A 25,274-nucleotide genomic window follows, 5' to 3' on the forward strand; every position below is an offset into this window, starting at 1 on the left:
TCAAATAGAAAAGGAAGTCATCTCCAGCCACTGGGGGTGCCATCACTTTCACTTATATGTGTAGGTGAAGCCGTTCCACTGCCCATAAACCGCTCCAGTTTCAAGAACACAACTTCAGAGTAGACTATCGCCCTGGATCTAATAACCCAGCTGATTACTTATCCTGGCATCCTCGAGCCACCTCGACTAGTGAGGAGGACGACGCGGAGGAAATTGAGGAGTACGTGCGGTATGTCCTTGACAGGACCCACCTGATTCCTCTGTCCCTGGAGGATCTGCATACAGAAGGCTCTGGAGGCAGTAAAAACAAACAACTGCCACAACTTCAAGAGTCAGTGGCCTTTACTCACCGCTGAAGCATGACGTGTGCTAGAAAGCCTATATCACCTACGTCAAGAGTGGAGTGCTGATCCAAATGGGTGTCGCCTGTGTGGGCATTGTCTGGTCATCCCAACTAAGTATGGGCGTAAAATCCGCTCCGCTCGCGGATTTTGCGGATTTTCGGTAAATTCGCAATCTGCGAGATTCGCGGATTTCCCGCAAAATCCGCTAAATTCGCACGCAGCGGATTTTTTTTCTGGGTGATACAATTTTTGCGGCGCGCGGCGTTCACTTACCGTCATTCAGCGTTTGCCGAGTTGTTTTTCTCGATATTTCGCGAGTGCTGCGCCATTTTGGATCTTGCTGCGGGATCCCGCGAGAATTTGGCGAGCGCGATTACGTAATCGCGGCTTGCCAACTCTCGCAGCGAGAGTTTGTCAACGCGAGTACGGCGTGATCACGTATCGCGGGATTTCGCAATTGCGAGCTTGGAGATGCGGCGAGCAGCAACAATCTCGCACTCGCGAAAATATAAAATTTGCAATTCTGCACAAGAAATCCACCAGCAAGCAGCATAAACCTTCTGGAAATGATGATTTTTATCTGAATAACTCCTCAGGTTGATATTTGCCTGCACTTTTTTTGCGAGGAGTCCATTTTGGGGAGGGGGGGGTGGGAGGAAGGAAGTGCCCCACAGTCTTCAACTTCCTGTTCCTGTCCAGCAGGCTCCTCCCAGTGCTTTGTCCATCTCCTGGTCACTTTTCATTTGGATCTGGAGCTGGAAGGATTACTTTTTGTGGATGCTGCTGGATATTTGGATTTGAGGCCTTTTTGACTTTCTTTGGATCACTTTTGGATTAGAAATTTCACAAGTAAGTTTGTTTGGGGCATTACAGTTGCTGCAACTACAATTTTGGAATTTTCGATTTTTGGGCTGTTTTGGGGCCTTTTGCCCAGGGGTACTCAGTGGTGGGTGGACTGAGTCTTTCTGTGGGGTGTCTTGAATTTAAACATCATGGAGGGCATGGATGGAATGGGATTGTGCTGATTTTTCAGTGATTTTCGTTTTTTGGGGCTGGACTTGTGGCCTTTTCACCAGGGGTATTGAGTCTTGCATGGGCCTAGTCTTTCTGTGGGGTGTCTTGAACTTAAACATCATGGAGGGCATGGATGGAATGGGATTGTGCTGATTTTTCTGTGATTTTCGTTTTTTGGGGCTGTACTTGTGGCCTTTTCACCAGGGGTATTGAGTCTTGCATGGGCCTAGTCTTTCTGTGGGGTGTCTTGAACTTAAACATCATGGAGGGCATGGATGGAATGGGATTGTGCTGATTTTTCTGTGTTTTTCGATTTTTGGGGGTGTTCATGGGGACAGGCCATGTGGGTGGGGGCCATTTTGAGTGCTGCTACAGGCCTTGGCCATGTGCTGGGAGGCAAGTGGCCATTTTGAATGCAGGCAGTGTTGTTAGGCCTGCAACCATTTTGCCTACTTTTCAACCTTTATGCCCAGGGGTAGTGAGTCTTGCATGGGCCTAGTCTTTCTGTGGGGTGTCTTGAATTGAAACATCATGGAGGGCATGGATGGAATGGGATTGTGCTGATTTTTCAGTGATTTTCGTTTTTTGGGGCTGTACTTGTTGCCTTTTCACCAGGGGTATTGAGTCTTGCATGGGCCTAGTCTTTCTGTGGGGTCTCTTGAACTTAAACATCATGGAGGGCATGGATGGAATGGGATTGTGCTGATTTTTCTGTGTTTTTCGATTTTTGGGGGTGTTCATGGGGACAGGCCATGTGGGTGGGGGCCATTTTGAGTGCTGCTACAGGCCCTGGCCATGTGCTGGGAGGCAAGTGGCCATTTTGAATGCAAGCAGTGTTGTTAGGCCTGCAACCATTTTGCCTACTTTTCAACCTTTATGCCCAGGGGTAGTGAGTCTTGCATGGGCCTAGTCTTTCTGTGGGGTGTCTTGAATTGAAACATCATGGAGGGCATGGATGGAATGGGATTGTGCTGATTTTTCAGTGATTTTCGTTTTTTGGGGCTGTACTTGTGGCCTTGTCACCAGGGGTATTGAGTCTTGCATGGGCCTAGTCTTTTTGTGGGGTGTCTTGAACTTAAACATCATGGAGGGCATGGATGGAATGGGATTGTGCTGATTTTTCTGTGATTTTCGTTTTTTGGGGCTGTACTTGTGGCCTTTTCACCAGGGGTATTGAGTCTTGCATGGGCCTAGTCTTTCTGTGGGGTCTCTTGAACTTAAACATCATGGAGGGCATGGATGGAATGGGATTGTGCTGATTTTTCTGTGTTTTTCGATTTTTGGGGGTGTTCATGGGGACAGGCCATGTGGGTAGGGGCCATTTTGAGTGCTGCTACAGGCCCTGGCCATGTGCTGGGAGGCAAGTGGCCATTTTGAATGCAAGCAGTGTTGTTAGGCCTGCAACCATTTTGCCTACTTTTCAACCTTTATGCCCAGGGGTAGTGAGTCTTGCATGGGCCTAGTCTTTCTGTGGGGTGTCTTGAATTGAAACATCATGGAGGGCATGGATGGAATGGGATTGTGCTGATTTTTCAGTGATTTTCGTTTATTGGGGGTGTTCATGGGGACAGGCCATGTGGCTGGGGGCCATTTTGAGTGCTGCTATAGGCCCTGGCCATGTGCTGGGAGGCAAGTGGCCATTTTGAATGCAGGCAGTGTTGTTAGGCCTGCAACCATTTTGCCTACTTTTCAACCTTTATGCCCAGGGGTAGTGAGTCTTGCATGGGCCTAGTCTTTCTGTGGGGTGTCTTGAATTTAAACATCATGGAGGGCATGGATGGAATGGGATTGTGCTGATTTTTCAGTGATTTTCGTTTTTTGGGGCTGTACTTGTGGCCTTTTCACCAGGGGTATTGAGTCTTGCATGGGCCTAGTCTTTCTGTGGGGTGTCTTGAACTTAAACATCATGGAGGGCATGGATGGAATGGGATTGTGCTGATTTTTCAGTGTTTTTCGATTTTTGGGGGTGTTCATGGAGAGGGACAGGCCATGTGGCTGGGGGCCATTTTGAGTGCTGCTACAGGCCCTGGCCATGTGCTGGGAGGCAAGTGGCCATTTTGAATGCAGGCATTGTTGTTAGGCCTGCAACCATTTTGCCTACTTTTCAACCTTTATGCCAAGGGGTAGTGAGTCTTGCATGGGCCTAGTCTTTCTGTGGGGTGTCTTGAATTTAAACATCATGGAGGGCATGAAGGGAATGGGATTGTGCTGATTTTTCAGTGATTTTCGTTTTTTGGGGCTGTACTTGTTGCCTTTTTTACCAGGGGTATTGAGTCTTGCATGGGCCTAGTCTTTCTGTGGGGTCTCTTGAACTTAAACATCATGGAGGGCATGGATGGAATGGGATTGTGCTGATTTTTCTGTGTTTTTCGATTTTTGGGGGTGTTCATGGGGACAGGCCATGTGGGTGGAGCCATTTTGAGTGCTGCTACAGGCCCTGGCCATGTGCTGGGAGGCAAGTGGCCATTTTGAATGCAAGCAGTGTTGTTAGGCCTGCAACCATTTTGCCTACTTTTCAACCTTTATGCCCAGGGGTAGTGAGTCTTGCATGGGCCTAGTCTTTCTGTGGGGTGTCTTGAATTGAAACATCATGGAGGGCATGGGTGGAATGGGATTGTGCTGATTTTTCAGTGATTTTCGTTTTTTGGGGCTGTACTTGTGGCCTTTTCACCAGGGGTATTGAGTCTTGCATGGGCCTAGTCTTTCTGTGGGGTGTCTTGAACTGAAACATCATGGAGGGCATGGATGGAATGGGATTGTGCTGATTTTTCAGTGATTTTCGTTTTTTGGGGCTGTACTTGTGGCCTTTTCACCAGGGGTATTGAGTCTTGCATGGGCCTAGTCTTTCTGTGGGGTGTCTTGAATGTAAGCATCATGGAGGGCATGGGATTGTGCTGATTTTTCTGCTTTTTTTTTTTTTTTTGGGGGGTGTATAACTGAACTGATGTTCCTCTGTCTTCCATTGCTTTTAGGTGCACAAGACTCAAGAGAACCACCAGTGCCAGGAAGAAGTCCTGCAGCGGTGTGTGTGCAGCATAACGTCACACGACGTCACTTCTGGCCTCAGACAACTCTGCAACTCGTGCAACTGCGGCCTGCTGTTCTGACCTGCTCTGAAGAAGATGGCCCCAAAAAAAGGTCTCCGTAGCTCCTCTAGCAAGAAAGTTGCTAGTAAGGAGCAGAAGAAGCAAGTTACCAAGGAGGCTGGTCTGCCGGCCGCCGCATTTTTTGGGAGTAAAAAAAAAAGTACGCCTGCAGCTGCAGCGGGATCTGCTGGGGACCAAGCTGGGAGCAGCACCCCCGCTCCATTGGGCTCAGTGCCTCCACCACCACGCCAACTTAAGTCAAAGCCCTTGAGTGCTTCAGAGGCAGTCAGTGTACTTCTTCAATCACCATCGACCAGTGATGTTGGCTCATCGCAAGAAAGTAGCAGCAATGTCCCTGAATCAACACAGGTTGTTGTAACTCATCTGACAAGTGTTGAACAACCACAGCCGCAACAACAACAACATGTGCAAGTACAAGCCCAAGTACATGTGGAAGGAGAGGCAGCGCAAGGAGATGCGCAAGCAGAGGTGCATGGAGGGTCACAAGTGCCCACAATAGTTGTTCCTCCCGAAGTAGGGGCACATCAGGAAATTGACAATCAGACCGAGGTATCATTTGAGGAAGCCACTCCTCCTGATGATCATTCATTGTCTTCCGCATCCCTAGCAAGGAAAAGATCAAGGGGGGTGTCCCCATCTTCTTCAAGCCCACCTCCTTCTGATGATCTGGATGAAGATTGGGAACCACGGCTGTCTGAGAGTGAGGCACACCATGATCTGACAAAGATACCTAAGCGTAAAAGGAAGGTCGTCGAAAAACTCATAGCTATGGAGTGTGATGAGGCTCAACAAGAAGTGACGCATACTGCTGCTGATGAAGCCCTTCACGACGACGATCCAGTCATCATAATGGTCACTGCAGCCCCAGCGGGCATGCAGCAAAGAGACATTTTGACCCTATCCCGAGAAGCTGCTGAGCGTGATGATGATGTCGACGAGGAGTCAATGGAAACACAACAATCATTGGATTTGGAGTTAACTAGTACACCAACACCTACCGCTTCCATATTTCTTCCTCGCAAGAAGGGACCTCCATCCACCTCGACCTCAATTAGTGGTGGTGAAAGTGCAAAACGTACTGAAGTTCGGCAATCCACATCCTCCACTTCATCTGGCATTAGCAGCAGGACCACCACCACCAGTATCGGCGCCTCCTCCGGCCCCCAAAGACATTTCAAGTCTCCAGTTTGGGACTTCTTTAGTGTTTGCCCAAGAAAGGAAAACGTAGCCATTTGTAGCATTTGTAAGCTTCGAGTTAGTCGTGGTAAGTTTGGTACCAACTATGGTACCGGAGGCCAGAGAGGTCATCTTAGGAGAGCGCACCCTGTCCAATGGTTTGCGCACCTAGAGGCGGTCAAGGAAGCCCGAATTGCACGTAATGAAAACGTTGATTTTTCATCTGATGATGACGAGGAGGAAGAAGACGATTCAAACACTTCACTTACACCCACTACCCCTGTCAGCAGCACACCCCATGTGAGCCACACTAAGAGTGTGGGAGAGAGTGAGACATCAATGCGGAAAAGTTCATCAGCGAGCGTAACTGGGTCGAAGATATCATCATCATCCCGTAAATCCTTGGTCCAGGGCAACATTAAAAAGATGTTGTTTACAGAAGCGCAATATGAACGCAACCACCCACTGACGCGTCTGTATAACACTAAGCTGGCTAAAATGCTAGCTCTGGACCTTCTACCTTTTTCTTTTGTAGAAGGGGTTGGTTTTCTAGAATTAGTGGCAGCGCTCTGCCCTAAATGGAAGGTTCCTAGCCGGTTCTATTTTGCCTGAGTTGCGGTTCCAGCACAACATGAAGATGTTCTGAAGGTGATTGGGGCAGCTTTGCAGAAGAGTGCTGTTCACACTATACATCTGACAACAGACATGTGGACCAGTGGCGCAGGCGCTGATTACATGTGCATCACTGCACACTGGGTCTCTTTTTCAGGGGCTAAAGCAAAGCTAAACGCAGGTGTTGACGCGGACATTGTTTTTAAAGCTGCTCGGAAACATGCAACACTAGCCATGTTTGGTTTGGAGAAACGTCACACAGCAGAAAACATTTTGGATGTCTTTAACACAAAGGTCCTTAACTGGCTGTCCCCAAAAAAACGCCAGGTTGGTTATGTTTCCACGGACAATGGCGCCAATATAGTTAAGGCCATGAAGCTGGGTGACTATTTCAGAGTGCCGTGTTTGGCTCACTGTATAAACCTGGTTGTCCAAAAATTCTTGGGTAATAAAGCCAGTGCAGCGTACAGTGTATTGGACACCTGCCGAAAAATGTGCAACCATTTCAGCCATTCTTTTAAGGCCCGGAAGCAGCTGAGGAGCCTGCTATATCAACGTCAAATGCCAGTGAAAGCACTCATCCAGGAGGTGGTAACACGTTGGAACTCAACCTTCTACATGCTTGAGCGTCTGTATGAGCAGTATACGGTACTCGATCACTATTTCTTAACACAGGGTACAGCTCAGAAGGAGGACCTGAGGATGGGTGCGGCGCAATGGAACATAGTTAAAAGCCTGATACGCATGCTTCGTCCTTTTGAGTTCTTCACGCGTACAGTCAGCAAGGAGGACTGTAATTTGGGAAAAGCTATCCCATTGTTGTACATGCTGGAGCACCAACTGAAGGAGGTGTGTTCTGTGTTTGAAAAAGATGAAAAAAAACAAGACTCTTTTGTTCTGGCTGAGAAATTATTAGAGCACCTACAAGGTGATGAACGTCTTAAAATGATCCACTCAGACCAGCATTACATTTGTGCTACTATTCTGGATCCACACTACAAAAAGGCGCTGGCAGGCCAAGCATTCTTTCCTTTTGCTGATGAAGATGTTACAAGTTACAAACGGTGGATAGCCTCCTCAGCCAAGAGGTTTGAAAGAGAACGGCAGAAAATTGAAGGAGAAGGCAGTACATCAGCATCAGCAGGCCATCCCCAGTCACAACAATCCTCTTCTGCACCTGTGGCTGCGGCACAAGTGACCTCTCAGCCGTTAAAGAGACCGGCAACCGGATCATCTGCACCACCAGACGCAACAGTAACATTGGAGGCTGAAGAGGATTGGCTAGCTCGGCTTGGGTTTGGTTCTCAAAAGGTCACAGCAACAGCTAAGCAAAGAGGAGGAACCTTGGAGGAGAACCTTGATTCGATGGTCAAGGACTATCTGAATGACTCAACAGAGGTCTATGTTAATGCTGACCCATTGGCGTATTGGCATGGGAAAAAAGAATTGTGGCCACAGCTCACCAACCTGGCTTTAAACTACTTGTCTTGCCCACTCGCAAGCGTGTCTTCTGAACGTGTTTTCAGTGCTGCTGGTGGCATTGTAACTTCCAAACGGAGCCGCCTCTCGCCCAAAAATGTGGAGAGGTTAACAATGATCAAGATGAATCAGCACCTCATACCACCAGATTTCAGAGTACGAGAAAGCGCGCCGGATGAAGACGAGGTGGCCAGCAACATAGATGAGGGAATTTCTTCTCTGTCAGGTGACACTGAGCTCACCCTGCCTGAATTCGCAGAGTATGGTGACGAAGCCTTATTCTCATTCCTGGACCGTGATACCGAGCCCTGAAAATGAGACAACGAATCAACAACTTTCTTTTTCGTCCTTATTCACTTTTATTCCTGTGTGTCTGTCTTTCTTTGTTGTGCACAGTTAATATAATTCAAACTTTAATCAGATAATCACAAAAACAAGCCCATCAGCAGAACTGTCTTCACTTGTTTGCTAATTGATTTGAAGGTGCCGCAGTCTGCATTCCTCAGGTTCACAAGTTCAGAAGAACATGCTCCTCTATCCTCCTCCTCCAGACTCCTATTTCCATCAAAGCAGAGGGCTGGTTTACGCCCAATGAAGAAAGACTCAGCACTTGTGGGGGTGTTGTTCTACCTCTTTGCAGGTGAGTTGACGGCTCTGGGGCCATTGCTGGGAAGCTCTAAAAGTGGTTTGGACCAAATCCGAGGCGCACATTTTTTAGTGTTTTTGCTGACTTGCTTGCCTTTGAGGTGCTCTTAGGGGGGGTTCCGTCTGTTTGTGGGTGAGTTTCGGGGTCTGTCAGCACTGCTGGGACACTCTTATCTCGATTGCATTTGCTTTTCAGGAAATCCGTGGTGGCAAACCGGACTTATGGCCTAGCTACGCAGCGCGTTTGGACCGAAGGCCGAGAAATATTGTAAGTATGAGATTTTGCTTTTGGCCTGTTTGGGGGTGTTATACTTTTTGGCGGGTGGGTTGGCGGGTCTTGGGGCATTCCTGGGAAGGTCTAATACCGGGTGGAAGTGGTTGGGACAAAATCCACGCCGATTTTTTTTGTGCCATTTTTGACATTTTGCTCAATGTAGCGTTTTCGGGGGCCGGTTTGGGGGGCTTCCTGGTGCTTGTGGGTGAGTTTCGGGGTCTGGGAGCACTGCTGGCTATGGATACTTTACTTTGCAAGAGGTTTTAAGCAAATCCATGGTGGCAGAGGGGAGTTAGGGCCTAGCTGCAGAGCGCGCGCGGAGTGATTTGGGAAATTTGGGAAAAAATGACTAAGTCCCCATTTTTGTACTTTTGCTCTTTGGCTGTTTGGGGGTCTTCTACTCGTTTTCTCCTGGGTTGACGGCTCTGGGGCCATTGCTGGGAAGCTCTAATACCGGATAAAAGTGGTTGGGACAAAATCCCCGCCAATTTTTTTTGTTGCTATTTCTGACATTTTGCTCAATGTAGCGTTTTCGGGGGCCTGTTTGGGGGGCTTCCTGGTGTTTGTGGGTGAGTTTTGGGGTCTGGGAGCACTGCTGGGACACTCTAATCTTGATTGCATTTGCTTTTCAGGAAATCCGTGGTGGCAAACCGGACTTATGGCCTAGCTAGGCAGCGCGTTTGGACCGAAGGCCGAGAAATATTGTAAGTATGAGATTTTGCTTTTGGCCTGTTTGGGGGTGTTATGCTTTTTGGCGGGTGGGTCGGCGGGTCTTGGGGCATTCCTGGGAAGGTCTAATACCGGGTGGAAGTGGTTGGGACAAAATCCACGCCAATTTTTTTTTTTGCCATTTCTGACATTTTGCTCAATGTAGCGTTTTCGGGGGCCGGTTTGGGGGGCTTCCTGGTGCTTGTGGGTGAGTTTCGGGGTCTGGGAGCACTGCTGGCTATGGATACTTTACTTTGCAAGAGGTTTGAAGCAAATCCATGGTGGCAGAGGGGAGTTAGGGCCTAGCTGCAGAGCGCGCGCGGAGTGATTTGGGAAATTTGGGAAAAAATGACTAAGTCCCCATTTTTGTACTTTTGCTCTTTGGCTGTTTGGGGGTCTTCTACTCGTTTTCTCCTGGGTTGACGGCTCTGGGGCCATTGCTGGGAAGCTCTAATACCGGATAAAAGTGGTTGGGACAAAATCCACGCCGATTTTTTTTTGCTATTTCTGACATTTTGCTCAATGTAGCGTTTTCGGGGGCCTGTTTGGGGGGCTTCCTGGTGTTTGTGGGTGAGTTTCGGGGTCTGGGAGCACTGCTGGGACACTCTAATCTTGATTGCATTTGCTTTTCAGGAAATCCGTGGTGGCAAACCGGACTTATGGCCTAGCTACGCAGCGCGTTTGAACCGAAGGCCGAGAAATATTGTAAGTATGAGATTTTGCTTTTGGCCTTTTTGGGGGTGTTATACTTTTTGGCGGGTGGGTTGGCGGGTCTTGGGCCATTCCTGGGAAGGTCTAATACCGGGTGGAAGTGGTTGGGACAAAATCCACGCGGAAAAGCCTTTTGGCACTTTTTGTAACTTAGGGTTCGTTAGGGTTAGCCCTAGCAGCAGGATTGCATGTGTTTCGGGGTGTTCTACATTTTTGCAACTGAGTTCTGGAACTTCTGGGGTCTTAGAGCACTCGTGAGAATGTGTAATTTTGGTTGCAAGTCATTTGAAGAAAATCCATGGTGGGAAAGGGGGGATTTGGCATAGTTAAAGAAAGCCTTTGCCACTATTCTTAACTTAGGGTTCGTTAGGGTTAGCAGTATTTCTATTGCATGTGTTTGGGTGGGGGGGTTTTCGAGTCTTGGAGCGATGCTGGCTATGGATACTTTTGCTTGGTTGCTTGCAAGTGGTTTGAATGCAATCCACGGTGGGTAAGGGGGTACTTGGGCCTACTTTTACTTTCAAAGTACGTTTTGTCACCAGTTTTCTGCTAGGCCTCGTTTTTTGAGATTTGATTGGGGGTCTTCTACATTTTTGCGACTGGCTTTAGTAAGGGTCTGGGTGGGAGCACTGCTGGGAAGATCTAATTTTGTTCTAAAACACAGTTTACAGTACACCTAGCTTGAGGGGAAAGATCCTCTACATTAATTTGCCCATACTTATTTATCCTTCAAAAGGTGACTCAGACAGAGTACGCACTTTCAAAAATATTGTACTGTCTACTAGGAAAATCAAAGTGTGACTTTTTGCACTCCACAGCCTACATACCTTATATTTATTTATCAGTGGTGTTGTAATATTATATCACTTCCTGTTTTTCGTTGAATAATTACAGGCCGGGTTTCAGTCTGTGCAATGGGGAAAAAAGGATGGAGTCAGGCTTCACATTAGCGAGCCGCAATTCAGCATCCGCCAGGCAGGCAGTGGACAGGGTGTCTTCTGGTCACCAACATTGATGGACGAAGCGTCAGCTGCAATGGAGGAGTGCCACTAATAAGAGGATTTTTTTTCTGCATGCAACTTACTTACCACTTTCAACAGGACAACTACAACAACAAACAGATACAGTATCCATTGTGTTTTTCTAAGACTGTGACTACATTTCTTGGATCTCTCTCTGCTTCTAAATTGATCCCTTAACCCATCACTTAGTCCACTCCACAAGCACCACACATAGTCATTTGTAAGTGCTCCTACGTAATTCGCAAGTCGCAGCACGCCCCAGCCCGTTGAGGACTGGGATGGCCCCAATGATGAAGCATGTCACCAAGGGGCAACCCTGGTGAGTGAGGGGACACCTAGAAAAAGAGCAATTTCTCCTTTTCTAGCTACTATACCTTCCAGACCAACCCCATTGAGTGTTGTGAATGGATTTATAGTGACCAGCAAGGCTCTCAGGTATCTGGCAACAGAGACCTTATGTTGAATATAGTTATCAATATTTCCACACACGCCCTGTACTGTCGCATTCTTTCTTCCACAGTTGTCGAAAGTACTACTTACTTTTCACTGACATGCATGCAGTAGTGCATGCACTTTCAAAGATTGATGGATAGGTTTGTACCCAAAGATTTGTTTATGTTCACAATTGTTTGTCCATGCTGTGCTATTTTTTCTTGTCTCCCAAAACCTTTCCCAAAAACCCCCGTACCCATCCATTTTTCAAACCCTAACCCTCTTCCCCCGGGCTGTGTGGTTTTGATTGATGTGTGACTAAATTACAGCAATAAATCCACACACTTGCTGGGGAGGATAAGGTGATAGCAACAGGCTGGTGAAGAAATCCAAGGATATATTCTTACTCTGCTTGACAAAGACCCATGGCTAATGTCAAAGAACTTCAACCGAATTAGTTATACTTTACCATTTGTTAGGCTACAATGTGGCACTGTTCTAGTGTACTTCTGTCACCTGCTATATTCTCTATTGTACCGTTGTATTGCTCAGGAGAACAAACCAGATTTCATTTTCTTTTTTTTCATAGGCATGCAACTGCCACTGTGTCACACCACTAGTATCACCGCTATGAGGAAATTTTATCCGCCCAGGATTGCCAACCTTATTCGCTGTTTCCCGTGGAGCCAGCCCTGGGCCTAGCCCTACTTGCAAACAGAAATTACAGGTAAGATAGGCGTTTGGTTGGAGGTAGTATAATGGAGTATTAGGAGAGACGAGAGATTGACGGTAGTACTACTAAAGTCCTAGGACTATTCAGGAAAACAAACTTACTGTTAAACCCCCACCCACCAGACTCAAAAGCAGTAAAAAACAGGTATGGTCAGATAAAGTTTCAAAAAGTATATTTTTATAGCCCTAACAAAATAATCTCCCGCAAGACCCTCCCTAACCCCAACGATTGTCCTTCAAAAGTCCCCAAAAAACCCAACTCCCAATTCCCACCCCCCAAAAGTCTCTAAAAAAGGGGCAAGGGACACTATGGCAGGGTGCTGTTGGATTTAGCAGCCAGGGCATCATGCTCCTTGCGGAGGGTGGCAAGTTGGAGGCCCTCCACCAAGTTCTTATAGTTCAGGACCTCCTGCTCCAGGTAGGACAGTCTGAGGGATAAGCGGCGTCGGTGTGCCTTGCAAATCCTGTGAGGGGCAGCTGCTTTCTTTGCTGCTCGGCGGTGGCGTTTGGCTTTGGTAGCCCGGCTCCGTACCGCTGGAGCACTGCGCTGGCTGGCAGCCCGCACGGAGGAGGATGCAGCTGTCCCAGTGGACGTTGTTGTTGTACCAGACTGCGACTCCTCCTCCTCCAGGGCCACCAGCCGCCGATATTCAGCGACAGTGGCATCCAGCCTCCGTTGCCGGGCCATTCGAGCCAGCTCCTTCCTCCTTGATGGTGTCTTGGATTTTGAAGGAGCAACTACATGAAGAAAGAAAGACATAGTCTGTAACCAATGCTCCTTAAGATTAACACAAAATGATTGAGCAGAAAGTTGTCACAGTACAAGTAGCAAATTGAAAGCACAGTACATAACTGTTGAGGACAGTATCTATGTAACGTCCGACTTCTTCATCCTTGCTCTAACATTAGTGGGAGTTTAAGGAACAAATTCTACAAGCACTATGGACTTCCATTACAGTCGACTATGACAGTACACCAGTCTTATTCTTCTTCTTCTCTCTTGTTTAGGAAAATTGGTACGTTATCTTATGCAAGCCGGCATAATGCCAGCGCAGTGAACTTGCACCCGAGAAAAACAGACGCACACCATGGTGAGTGAGACAGACTTGCGTTACTGTACCGGTCCAGTACATGCAGGTGGTGAAGCTCTTACTTTCTATTACGGGTGGCACTGAGAATACTCTGTTAAAAGGGCTACTGCTTAATTAATTTAGCTTTCACCCTACAGTGCAAATGAGTATTAGAAAAGGAAAATAAAGAAGCTAAATAATCTGATTATCTATCACTTCACATGGGATGTATTTGATGACATATGGGATGACTTTAGGTGCTTTGCTTATTATTGAGTGAACAGTGATACCCCCACACATGAATGACGTACTACTACTAAACTAAAGTTATTAAGAGAGGTAGGGAGTGTCCACCGTAATAACCGGATATATGCTGTGCTTGCAGTTGCAATACAAACTACTGCTACTATTGATGGTAGTATTTGGACAAAATTAAAACTTCTTTTCCTTGCCTTTCCTACACTGGAACGGACGTGCGGGTGCGGTGTTACATGCTCTTCAAAGTAACACTTAGTTCATCCAGTGACCGTCTACTCTCTCTAGATACACATATGCTATCTAAGAGTCAGATAGTACCATGAATGATCCAGGCATCCATCCATTCAAAGTATATGCACACATACAGTTTCTGTTTCACCCACCCAGGCTGTTCTCCTTACACCCATCCTTGCTTCATCATTCACCCAGCCATGCACCATACCATATTCTTTCCTTCCCAGCCACCTCGGGGACCAAGCAAACACATATCATTCTTCTTTGCCAGTCATCATTACATTTCTGGTCCTTCCACACTTACACCCTTCTTTCGCTTTTCGTTCATCCCTTCCATCAAGTTCACCTCAGATCTGATTGGGATTCTTCTCGCCAAAAACTTCACAGCTAAGTCGAAGTACATTTAGAGGAGGCTACTACCTGGTTTATTTATAATACACCCGTGCAGAAAGCACACTCTGCAGTCTTCAATCTCAAATGAGTAAGGAATGTATAGCTTACCTCTGCCCGCCACCACCATGTCATCCCCCACAGATTTGTCCGGCACTTCCACCGCCTCCTCCCCAGAGTTGTCCTCGTCCAATGCCACCACCACCTCGACGCTGGCCCCGCCTCCAGAAGTTCCACCTACAAAGTACATTTAATAATGTTAGAATACACCACTCACTACTATATAATATTTGGTCTAGGAGGAAGAAAGAAATGTGAAAAAAACAGTATACAATTTAATAATTTGTGACTGTCTACTGTAAAGTAAAAATGTCCCTTTTTCCAGGGAAGGCTGTTGTCTTGCTGCACTTTTTGGCACAACTGATGAATGCTTGCTTTTTATTTTTAACACGCACCACTTTTTCTCCTAACAGACAGAAGCTTGACTTCTAAGAACACGAGCAGGATCAAGTTCAAACCAGGTGAGAGCTCGGCTCGACCACAAGAAATGTGTCCAATTAATCGTCAGCACTAAGCACTTTTCCATTTCCAGTTAAACGTTTACTTTTATGACAAACTTGATTTCAATAAAAGTGTTTACTTTTAATAAAGCTTTTAAACTTAAATAGACTCTGTAGTTTTTGGTCCTCCAGACTAGAGTGGATGAGCTAAAGGTTTTGGAATTTTTGCAAGTATAAGTCCGTGCCTCTGCCATTGGTGACTTTGGGAGCTAAATGACTCTGCCACACTATCTAGTCAGTAAGGAGATTGGGGGTTCAACTACAAAGTCTGTTATCACTGAGGTATGTGGAAAGTCTAACAGCACCTATTATAATTGCCTCAGCCAGGCTCATATTAGACATCCCGCGTAAAGAACATATCTCTGGTCACCTGAAAGACCTCCACTGGCTTCCCGTCAATAAGAGGATCACCTTCCGGCTACTGACCCACGCACACAAAGCACTCTACGAAATCGGACCAGAATGCCTCAACACACGTCTGTCCTTCTACTCCCCCTCCCGCCAGCTACGATCATCCAACCAAGCCCTTGCCACTGTACCTCGCATCAACAAAACCACCATGGGAGGTAGATCCTTCTCCTACCTGGCAGCTAAGACCTGGAACTCCCTTCCCACTCACCTTCGCCTTACCCAGAACCACCTAGCATTCAGAAAGCAACTTAAAATGTGGATATTTGACAAGTAATTCCCCTCCCCTCCTCAAGCGCCTTGAGACCCTCTGGGTATGTAGAGCGCTATATAAATTCTTTGACTTGACTTGACTTGACTATAAGCTAAGCAATGCATTATTTAGTGTCCATAGTTCTGTTTGTGCAGATTTGTCCCTGCAACAGTAGTAGAATGGATTGTCCTCCTATCCAAACCAAAAGTAAAGTAGTATCTTATTCTTTCTTGGTGGTCATTCACCTTTTTATTGTTGGCAATTGTCAAAGCATAAACATTTAGAATACTTGAAAAGACATTATGGACAATCCCAGAGGACTGCACTCAGTGCATAGAGCTATTGCTGACTAGAATGGGAGTCCAATGGAAATGCCAAATGTGCAATCTTAGTTAGCTACACAGACAGACTAATAGGAATAATCTAGTAATACCACACGGAGTCATAGTCGAGGCAGGATAAGAATTTAGATCCTGTCTACAAGAAGATCAAAGACGATTTAGAAAAAATCGAATGAGGAACGCTAGGAAAAAATAAGTACTCTATATTAAAATTAAAACTTACTGGGGCCAGCAAAGGAGCCCTCGCCTGCCCGGTCCTGGCCTGCATCGTCAACAGCACCCTCCTCCTCCTCCTGTGTCCTCCTCTTGCCCCTGGGGGAAGCTGATGTACAACATGAAAGAAAGAAAAACAGAAAACATGGATGATATTTGTCAACCAAATCAAACATTTCAAAAGAACTAACAAAATATTTTTGCGAAATAGCAAATAGACAACTACTCCACGGGATATATTATTGACCAATCTCATGTGGTGACTACGTTATCACTTTAGTAATGCTTGATTTGCGGACCGTCGAATTGGAAATTACCTTATGTAACTCACTAAACAAAGTACTAAAAAGGTTTGCCTAGGATTGGCAGGCAGCAGTCCGCTGCACGCGAAGTGACAGCCAAAGTCCATCGTGATTGAAGATCAGCGACAACACTAAAGTTTCCTACTACATTAACCAGTCATTAAAATACTCAAACTATCAATCCACCACCACTATTTCTTCTTATCGCCATGTGTACAAAGGAAGGACTGCACTTGAGTCTGTAGGGGCTGATTTAGAAGCCCCTTGCGGCTCTTTTGCTCCATTGTTGCGTGACTTTTGTGACGCAGCGGCAGCACAAAAGAGGCGCAATGGTGCGGCGTATATTAACAACGTGACGCATATGGGAGATGCATCACGTTGTAAAGCCCTGCGCCAATAGGGGGCGTTCCGGCGCAAGGGAGGGCGTTCCTGCGCAGGAACGCATCCTAAAAGTGGCTGAGGGAAATCTACAAGATTTCAATCAGTCACTTTGAGGACAATGATGCGTGACTCAAACCCTGCGCCTGCTTGAAGCAGACGTATGGCTTGACGCAGCATTGGGGAGATAGGGCACCCCAGAGCATTGATGGAGCTGCACCATCGTTGCGACGCAACTCCAGCAATGCGCCGCCTTTACGGCACAGATGCGTAACGCTTTGGTGACGTTTTTTGCCCATGGTGCGCCGCATTGTAAATACGGCGCACCATGGGTGATGGTGGCGTGACGCACAATTACTGGCGCATCCCTGCTACTTTGCAGGGATGCGCCGGTAATTAAAAATCTGAACCTTAGTGTGTAGCATTACGCAGTTCTTTAAACTACACTCATACATAATTTCACAGGCCAATGAAATGAACACAAAATCTAAAACAAATAAGCATAGTAGCAACACTACTGAGAAGAAGGAGAGCAGTGTACCTGAAATGCACAGAAAATTTTGAAATATAATTTACCTACAATGTAATGAATGAGCAGCATTATTGCTCTTGGTAAAAAACAAAAATTTGCAATATAATAACACAGCAGGAGAAAACAGACTAGTAAAGATTGAAATAGCTACTACTACTCACCAAACCCGGGGATGTCAAGGCCAAGGAGGTCGAGCAGATCTCGCTCACGGGTCAGGACATCCGTCCAGCGGTGGGTGGCCTGGTTGTAGGTGCGCCAGACCCGAGAATGGTGGTAAATGGCCTGGGACACCTTCTCCCACCGCTTCCGGCGCTCCCGGATCCCGTACCCGGAACTGATCTTGCTGCCTCCCATGATGGTCCTGGGGAGGCGACGCTGAACAGAAAAAATGAGTTGGCCCACCTCCTCCGGGCTAAAGATCTCCCTGGGCACGACCTCCTCCCCCCTCAAACGCCCGCACGGGAGCCGGACACGGGGTGCGGGACCCTTCCCCTTCTCGGGATGCTTCCCGGCTCCCTTCACCATGGTCTGGGCGGAAAAGAATAAAGAAAATAGAATAGGGAAGAGAAGAAAAGAAAAGAGTTTAAAAAAGTAGTTTAAAATTAACCAAAAGTAGCAGTAAACACAAAAATATAGGGCTAGAAAAATAGAGGGATAGATAATAAATAAAATAGATCAAAAAAAACTTCAAACAAGCAAAGGATGGCAGAGATTTGGAGAGGATACAAAGACCATGCCCAGAACCATAGCAATGAATGAGAAACAAGATGGCCGCGCCCGTTCACGACCGCGCGGGTAAGTTCGCGCGAGATTTTCCTTGCGAACACTCGCGAAACTGTACTGGCAAGCCGCACACTTTGCGAGATTACACTTCGCGCCCGGAAACGGAAATACATCAGGCAAACAAGATGGCCGCGCCCTTGAACGACCGCGAGGGTAACTTTGCGCCTTGCGCTACGAGCGGCTCGCAAAAACGCACAAAACCTTGCGAACTAACACGCCGCAAAAAAAAAATTGCATATTCGCACGAATTCGCGGCTTCCGAATCCGATCTCGCGAGTGTTCGCGCCCCGCAAATCCCGCGAAATTGCAGTAAAACGAGTTTTGCAACACTGAAAGCACTCGGCAGGTGCAAGAGTTCAAACTCATCATTAGTAACAATTCCCTGTAGTGCTTCCTGACTGGAGCCCCTCCAGAATTCAGTTGCTAGTTGCAACAATTGTATGACCCTGCTCTGACCCTCACAGCAGGCTCATAGAATAGCTACAAGTAGGCCACAAAGGTCCTGGAAAAAAAAAAGCACTGCAACAGAAAGCAAATTACAGATAAGGAAGCAGGTGCCAGACTGGAATTTTAAAACAGTGACACATTAATAAACTAACCCCAAATTAATTCATGTCAGTTGAAGCAGGGCTGGTGTGCTTGCTTTTCCACCCCATAATCTACAGTGATGATGAACCAGAGGGTGGCATTGATGTAACAGAGGGTGGCAGTGGTGAAACAGAGGGTGCTGGGTACCTGTGATGATGAACCAGACGTAGAAACAACATAATCGCGACCGTTGCGAGCCGAAATGTAAGTTCGCAATTGCGAACTGGTACGAAACCCTCGCGAACTGGCAGAAATCCTTGCGAACACACAAAAAAAAAATCCGCAAATTCGCACGAATTCGCGGATTTTGCGGATTGCGAGTTCGCAAATCCGCAAAATTCGCGAACGCAAGATTCGCAAAATTCGCCCATACTTAATCCCAACCTCACTCATCAAACGGGTGATTCAACTGGCCCATGCCGGCCACCACGGCATTGTAGAGACCAAGGGGCGACTCCGAACCAAGGTCTGAGAAGGATGAAGAAGCTGTCAGTGCTTGCCCCTGGTGTCAAGCTGCCGGTGATGCTAATCCTCCTCAACCCATATTTACTGAGAAAGGTCCTAGTTGCCCGGGAATGTGCGTGAGCATGAATTTTGGGAGTCCCCCAGATGGAATGCATACTTTGGGGATGATTGACTATTACTCCAAATATCCAGAGGTAGAAGTCCGGTCCTCCTTGGGTGCTATGTAGTGATACCCAAATTGGAGAAAATCATGGCTACTCATGGGTTAATCAAAGAGATCAGAACTGATAATGGTCCTCCCTTTCAAGGTCAGGAAATAGGCTCATACCTCAGCTCATTAGGTATTGTCCACAAGAAAATTGCTCCGAGGTTGGCCCCAAGTTATTGGAGAAGCTGAGCGATTCATGAGGCTCTAAACAAATTAGGATTGCCTCAGCGAGCCTTCAGTCACCTGAGCAGGCAATGTATTCCTTCTTATGAGATTAAAGAGAGACCCCTTATTTGACCACTAGGCAAGCCCCTGGGCATCTCTCTAGGGGAAGGATGATTGTGGACTCTATTCCTCACCACCGGAAATGGGTTCCTGGTCCTATGAATGAGCATCTGGTCTATGAGCAGAGGAAGAGGTCCAATGAGAAAGTCAGTCAGCAGCAAAGAGCTAAGGGGTCCAATCCTGGAGTGGGGGACTTGGTACTTGTACAATATAGGCATCCAGGGAGTACATTTCATTTGCCTTTTCAGAGTGAGCCCTGGAACATCGTCTCTAAGTGTGGTACCCAGGTCACTGCGCTTAGTGGTTACTGCGCTTAGTGAACACGAGACTACAACTCAGAACATTTCAGCATTCAAGAACTTCTATCCCTTCAAGGGTGGTGACATGGCTGTCAAGAACTCTGGTGGCGTGACTCCGGATCTAGATGTGTGGTCTGCACATGAACATTCTTAGATCCTGTGGTCTGCACATGAACATTCTTAGAGCCAAATGAATGGGGGTGATGATCTGCAAATCCCAAGTCCCAGTACCAGTCTACCCCCTATTGAGACTCCTGTGACTGGAGAGACTGATCTTCAACCGGGTCATGAGTCTCGAACCAGGTATGATCTCTGGAGCAATTCCCAGCCCTCAGTCAGACTGAGAGACCGCATGATCTGGAGAGCTGGCCTGCCCTTGCTGCAAGGTAAATTCCTGATTCTAGGTATGATCAGAAAGGTTGAGTTGGAGATGCCTGGACCTTTTTTGTTTCAAGTTTTTGTTGCTATTCGTTTTATGTTTGTCTGATAACCCTGGTGGAATTCTGTTTCATTTTTGGAGAGGAATGTAATATCGCATGTTGCGATGATGTCACCCCCCCTACTGTTGGTCTATTGTATTAGGGGGGGTGTGGTGTTCCCCAGGGCAATAGTAAAGTGGTTTGTCCAGCGTCAAGTGGGATCTAAGCAATAAATGCCGCTGCTGCTGGGCGTGACCTCAGAGAGGGGCCCGGGTAGCAACAGGAACAATGCCCTGTGCCTGTCATTGTGTCCATTTTATTTATCTGGGCCCCATTAGCCCACAAAACAATCAAATCTACATTGACGTGGCTTCACATACCTGTCGCCGATACTCAAGAGAAAAGACAACATGGACACGGCCTGGATCTTGAGTGCTGCATAAGCAGCATTATATTAAAGGTTAAAATAACATCTACAGGTACTTCTTTTGAGAGTCTTTCTTTGGTTCGGGTTTGGATCTCAGAGATAAAGTAGTAAGATATGTTTGAAAACGCTATATCTGTCAAAAAGTAAAAAAGTTAGAACTTCGCTTGAAATAATGCGCATTAAACATTTTTAACAAAAATGCATTTATGCTCGCTGTCGTGTAGGAAATTGTGCATGTTAAAAACTAAAGTCTAGCTCTGCTGGCTGTCATGCTGAGGAGTCATGCTTGCGTGCATCTTGTTCTCTAGAGACGCATGTCCGTTTTCTTTGTCCATGACCAAAACTCACTAATTTACACTTCCTGACACAGAGTCCGCAGGGCATCAAAGTTTAATCTTCAGTGGGGAGCCTGTGCTCATTATTTTACCATGCTTCAGTCTATCTATGCTTTCGTTTATGGTATTCCTTTAGCAAATAGAATTAAACTCTCTTTTAGGTATGTACTCGTCTCCCCCATCTTGCTGTCTTGTGTGATCACAAAGCCATGGAATCTTTGTGAGTCCAATTATGATTCCCAGATTTTGTGACACCAATAACTTGCACTAAGTGTAGCTATGTATCTTATAACCCTTGCTTGTCATATGTCTCAGTAGTATTGCGATGACACAAGCAATCATGCTATTTATCCTTAGGTAAAACATCCTTATACACTGTGGGCCTCCTTTACAATATTGTGAAGCAGGGCAGCACAGCAAGCCTTCCTGCGGCACTGCTATGCATCAGAATAAAAGGGCAGGAATATGCTGTATCTATAAGATAAGGTGCATTCCTGTCCTTCTCCACTGTGCCGGAGCACAAACAGGAGCTGTGCGCCAGCAAAGACACCCATGCGAAATGGTACTTGGATGCCTGCGCTGAGGGGATGATTGCTTTTGTGCAGGAAGGGGCACCTAAAGTCTGAACGCTGCACCAATGTGCAGTTTTCAAAACATACAGGATCTTAAGGCTCTTAGTTCAAGGGATTATTTGCAATAAAAACGTGCCTGGTGTTTTAAAAGATATTCCTTGTTGCATCACACTACTGAAAGTCTAATTGTTTGTCAAGCTTAGATGTATAGTAAATATGTCACAAGAGTGATTTTTAGAAACATGATTAGTTTTTGACACTGTTCCAACTATCCTCTCTGTGGCTTCACGTGGTGCCTTTCAATTATCTAGTCTCCAACTCCAGAGCTCTAGGTTAGGTGGGAGCTGCCAGCATACTTATTGTCCCCAAAGGGACAAAAAGGCTCTTCTGGTTATCTAGAACCCACAATGTTCAGGTTTTAGAGACGACAAGGGGCCTTAGTTGAAGGGTGTAACACTGGCAGTTCAGCCTCAATCTGTGGAAACACGTGAGAGGAAGGTAAGGAAGACTGACATCTTTGCCATGAATCAGCACGTGCTAGCTTTGGTCCCAAACAAACATGTGTAAAGAGAAAGACTGCAGAGACATTCTTTAAAGCCAAGGATCTCAGCAACAGCTTGACACTTCTCTCAATGTGTAAAATAACAAACTAGTGACACAAAGACAGTGTTTCTTTTAAACCAGGTGTTGCCTGGACAAAATTAGCATGGGGAGCTTTGGAAGTGGGTTCTGAGAGCACAGGGAGGAATTACTTGCAAAACATTTATTTGCTATTTTAGAAAAATAAGGATTTGTGCCTTGTGACATTGTTACTCAATCCAACTGCAGGAATGCAGGGAGATCTGCAAAATGTGAATAGAAGTGAGTTGATAAATGGGTTTTGGAAGGTTTAGTGGAAATCACCAATCGCGAGCATAAATATAAACAAATGGCGATTTTTTAATGTCTTCACATTCCTACTTCAGATTTGCTTAATTTGTGTGCCATTAAATGAATAATGTGGCTTCATATTGATAGTAATGTTTAAGGAGTTTTATTGGGATGATTTCTTAATTGTAATTGTTTTGGGGTAGCTTTTCCCATGATTGTACTGATGAATATCTGCTACAAAAATATAGAACTACCAAAATATTGAGGTCGAAATATTAACTTCCAAAATATCGCTAACCCTACAGTTACATTTAAGATTACATTAATATTGTATCAACAACAATAATATAATGTAATGATTTAATGATAATGTAATAAATTCACTTTTTACTTTAAACAATTGCAAAAAAATTTAAATATGCATTTGTTATAAGCAAACATATATTTGAAATTATTATTTTAAACATTATTTCATTTTACAAATAATCACAAAGATTTACATTACACAATAATTCATTTAAAATCATTGAGTATTATAAAAATTAGAAACTAAATTTCAAATGTCTGTTATTCTAAAAATACAAATATAATTAAATACCTGCACATTTTTAAAATAAAAATACTTTAAAAAAATCTATGAAAATGTAAAACTTTTTTTATCAAATTTCTTTAAAAAAACATAATATATGTACATAAACACATACCATAAACGGCCAAGATGTAAATTAAGATTTATATAATATTTGACAAAGTTCATGAATCAATTACATATAACACAAAATACAAAGTAAGCGTATTACAATATGTAATACATAATCATTTGCTAAAAATATAAAAACATATGTAAAAAGTAAACTTTTCTTGTGCGAGTTATATGTACCATTTTAACTCCAGCCTAACGAACATTGGGAAAAGAGTGTACAGTTTGTAGGGTCACATATAGTATTCTCACTCCAGCCCAACTAACACTGGGTAAAGTCCATGTGTGTTTTGGGGTCAGGTTTATTATTATTTAACTTCAATAGAACTAATATTAGGTAAAGTACATCTGTTTAGGTGGTGACAGATTTGCCATTCTAACTCTAGTCCACCAAACATTGGGGAGGAGATCAAATAGTATAGGCGTAATCCATTATATTGCTTTTTATTTGCTTGTCATTTTATGATATTTTATTCTGTACGTATAAATATGAATTACGGGAATCAACTTTATGTTCTTCCTTTGGCCATGTGGTTAAATCTTTAGTCTTGCTGGTGGAAGGCATGACATTGGACATGTTAGGTAAAGTGTGATCTTAATATGAACAACCCTTTACACTATAGGACCAATAAAGCTGCTAATAGTGTTCGTATTTTCGTTCTAGTGTGAAGCCTCTGTATAACTTAACCATAACAAATAAAAAGAATTTGTATATATTTTCATCTGTTTACTTTGTGAGTTTTTGATATGATACCAGTGTTCATTATTTTTTGCTTTACTCCTATTATTTTCAATGAGCCATATTATTTTTAAGGCGCAAGAGGTATTTGTGAACCATTTTTTTAAAAGTGTGGATTCTAAAAAGAAAACAATATTGTGCTTCCTTCTTTGAAACGAATATTTTAAATATATGTAATATGAAGATGAAAAGAAAATGCAGCATTTATTTTAACTGCTAGTTAAGGTTATCAAATCTGTAATCATTTATGCATAGTACATAAAATATAAGCCTTTTTCAAACCACAAGAAAAAATCAACCAACACATACATTTTCACTGCCTTTTCTAGCTCCCAGTTTTAAGGATTTTATTGCAAATGCTTGAGGATGTGTAGATTAAGGGAGAAACATCTGATTGCATCTAGCATCCACTCTGCGTATGAAACAAGTAATGAGACAGAACAGCCTGATTGCTGATATCTTACATTGCTGATCACTGCACATGCTGTGCTGTTAACATCAGGGTTGTTGCTGTCTGGTGAAGTGTTATCTGTGTGAAAGAGAAGCTGTATGAAAAAGCATGTTATCTACCATCTGCTGTTGAGTCTATTGTTTGTTTTTTCTGCCATTTTGTTAAAGGGAAAGATAATGTGCAGAGACGTTTTAAAGCATGGCCAAAGTGAAATCCAGCCCAGGGCTCCAGCCTTCCAGGGGCCCCCTGATAGACCCAGCTCTGTTCTGCAGAGTCACAGAGTTTTGCCCTGATGACCTTGAATAACTCTTGAACAGATAGTTTTAAATACTGCTGTCCTTGAATTTATTCTTAATGTGAGACGTGTGTGAGAGTCTCTTACAGGCATTTTGAATCGGTTTTCTTTCTGTTTCATGCAACATCTATAAAAGTTTCTTTTAGATCGAAACAGAACCTTACATATGCGAAATGGGTGTCACAGAGATTATTTGCAGTAATATTAAATAGCTGCTGCTTTGGTTCAATATTGAAAGCACTGGTCAGTATTCCTGAATATTAGATGTAAACACATTTAGAATTTTGAATAGTGTGCCTGTGCCCTGTCAGTGACCTGGCTAAAGAGGGCATGAAATAGCTGAAATTGGATGATAAATGTATATCTGTTCCAAACAAGGCCCTCCACAATATGTTTCGCTCCGGGCCCCAAATCCTTAAGATGTCCCTGATAATGTGTCTTACATTTACATGTCACTTGCTTTCTTTTATATCACATATATTTTTAGGACATATTTTCTTCATTTTAGTATCCACATCCTAGCGCACCTTCTACTACTGTAACTTAAATATTGATGATTACATTATAATAATACCAAGAGTAATAAATGTCCAACAAATGTAAACACAATAGGAGCAACCTAAAATGCACATCACAATAACTA

Source organism: Lissotriton vulgaris, chromosome 11 (assembly GCF_964263255.1).
Source record: "Lissotriton vulgaris chromosome 11, aLisVul1.2, whole genome shotgun sequence".
In the NCBI taxonomy this organism is placed as follows: Eukaryota; Metazoa; Chordata; class Amphibia; order Caudata; family Salamandridae; genus Lissotriton; species Lissotriton vulgaris.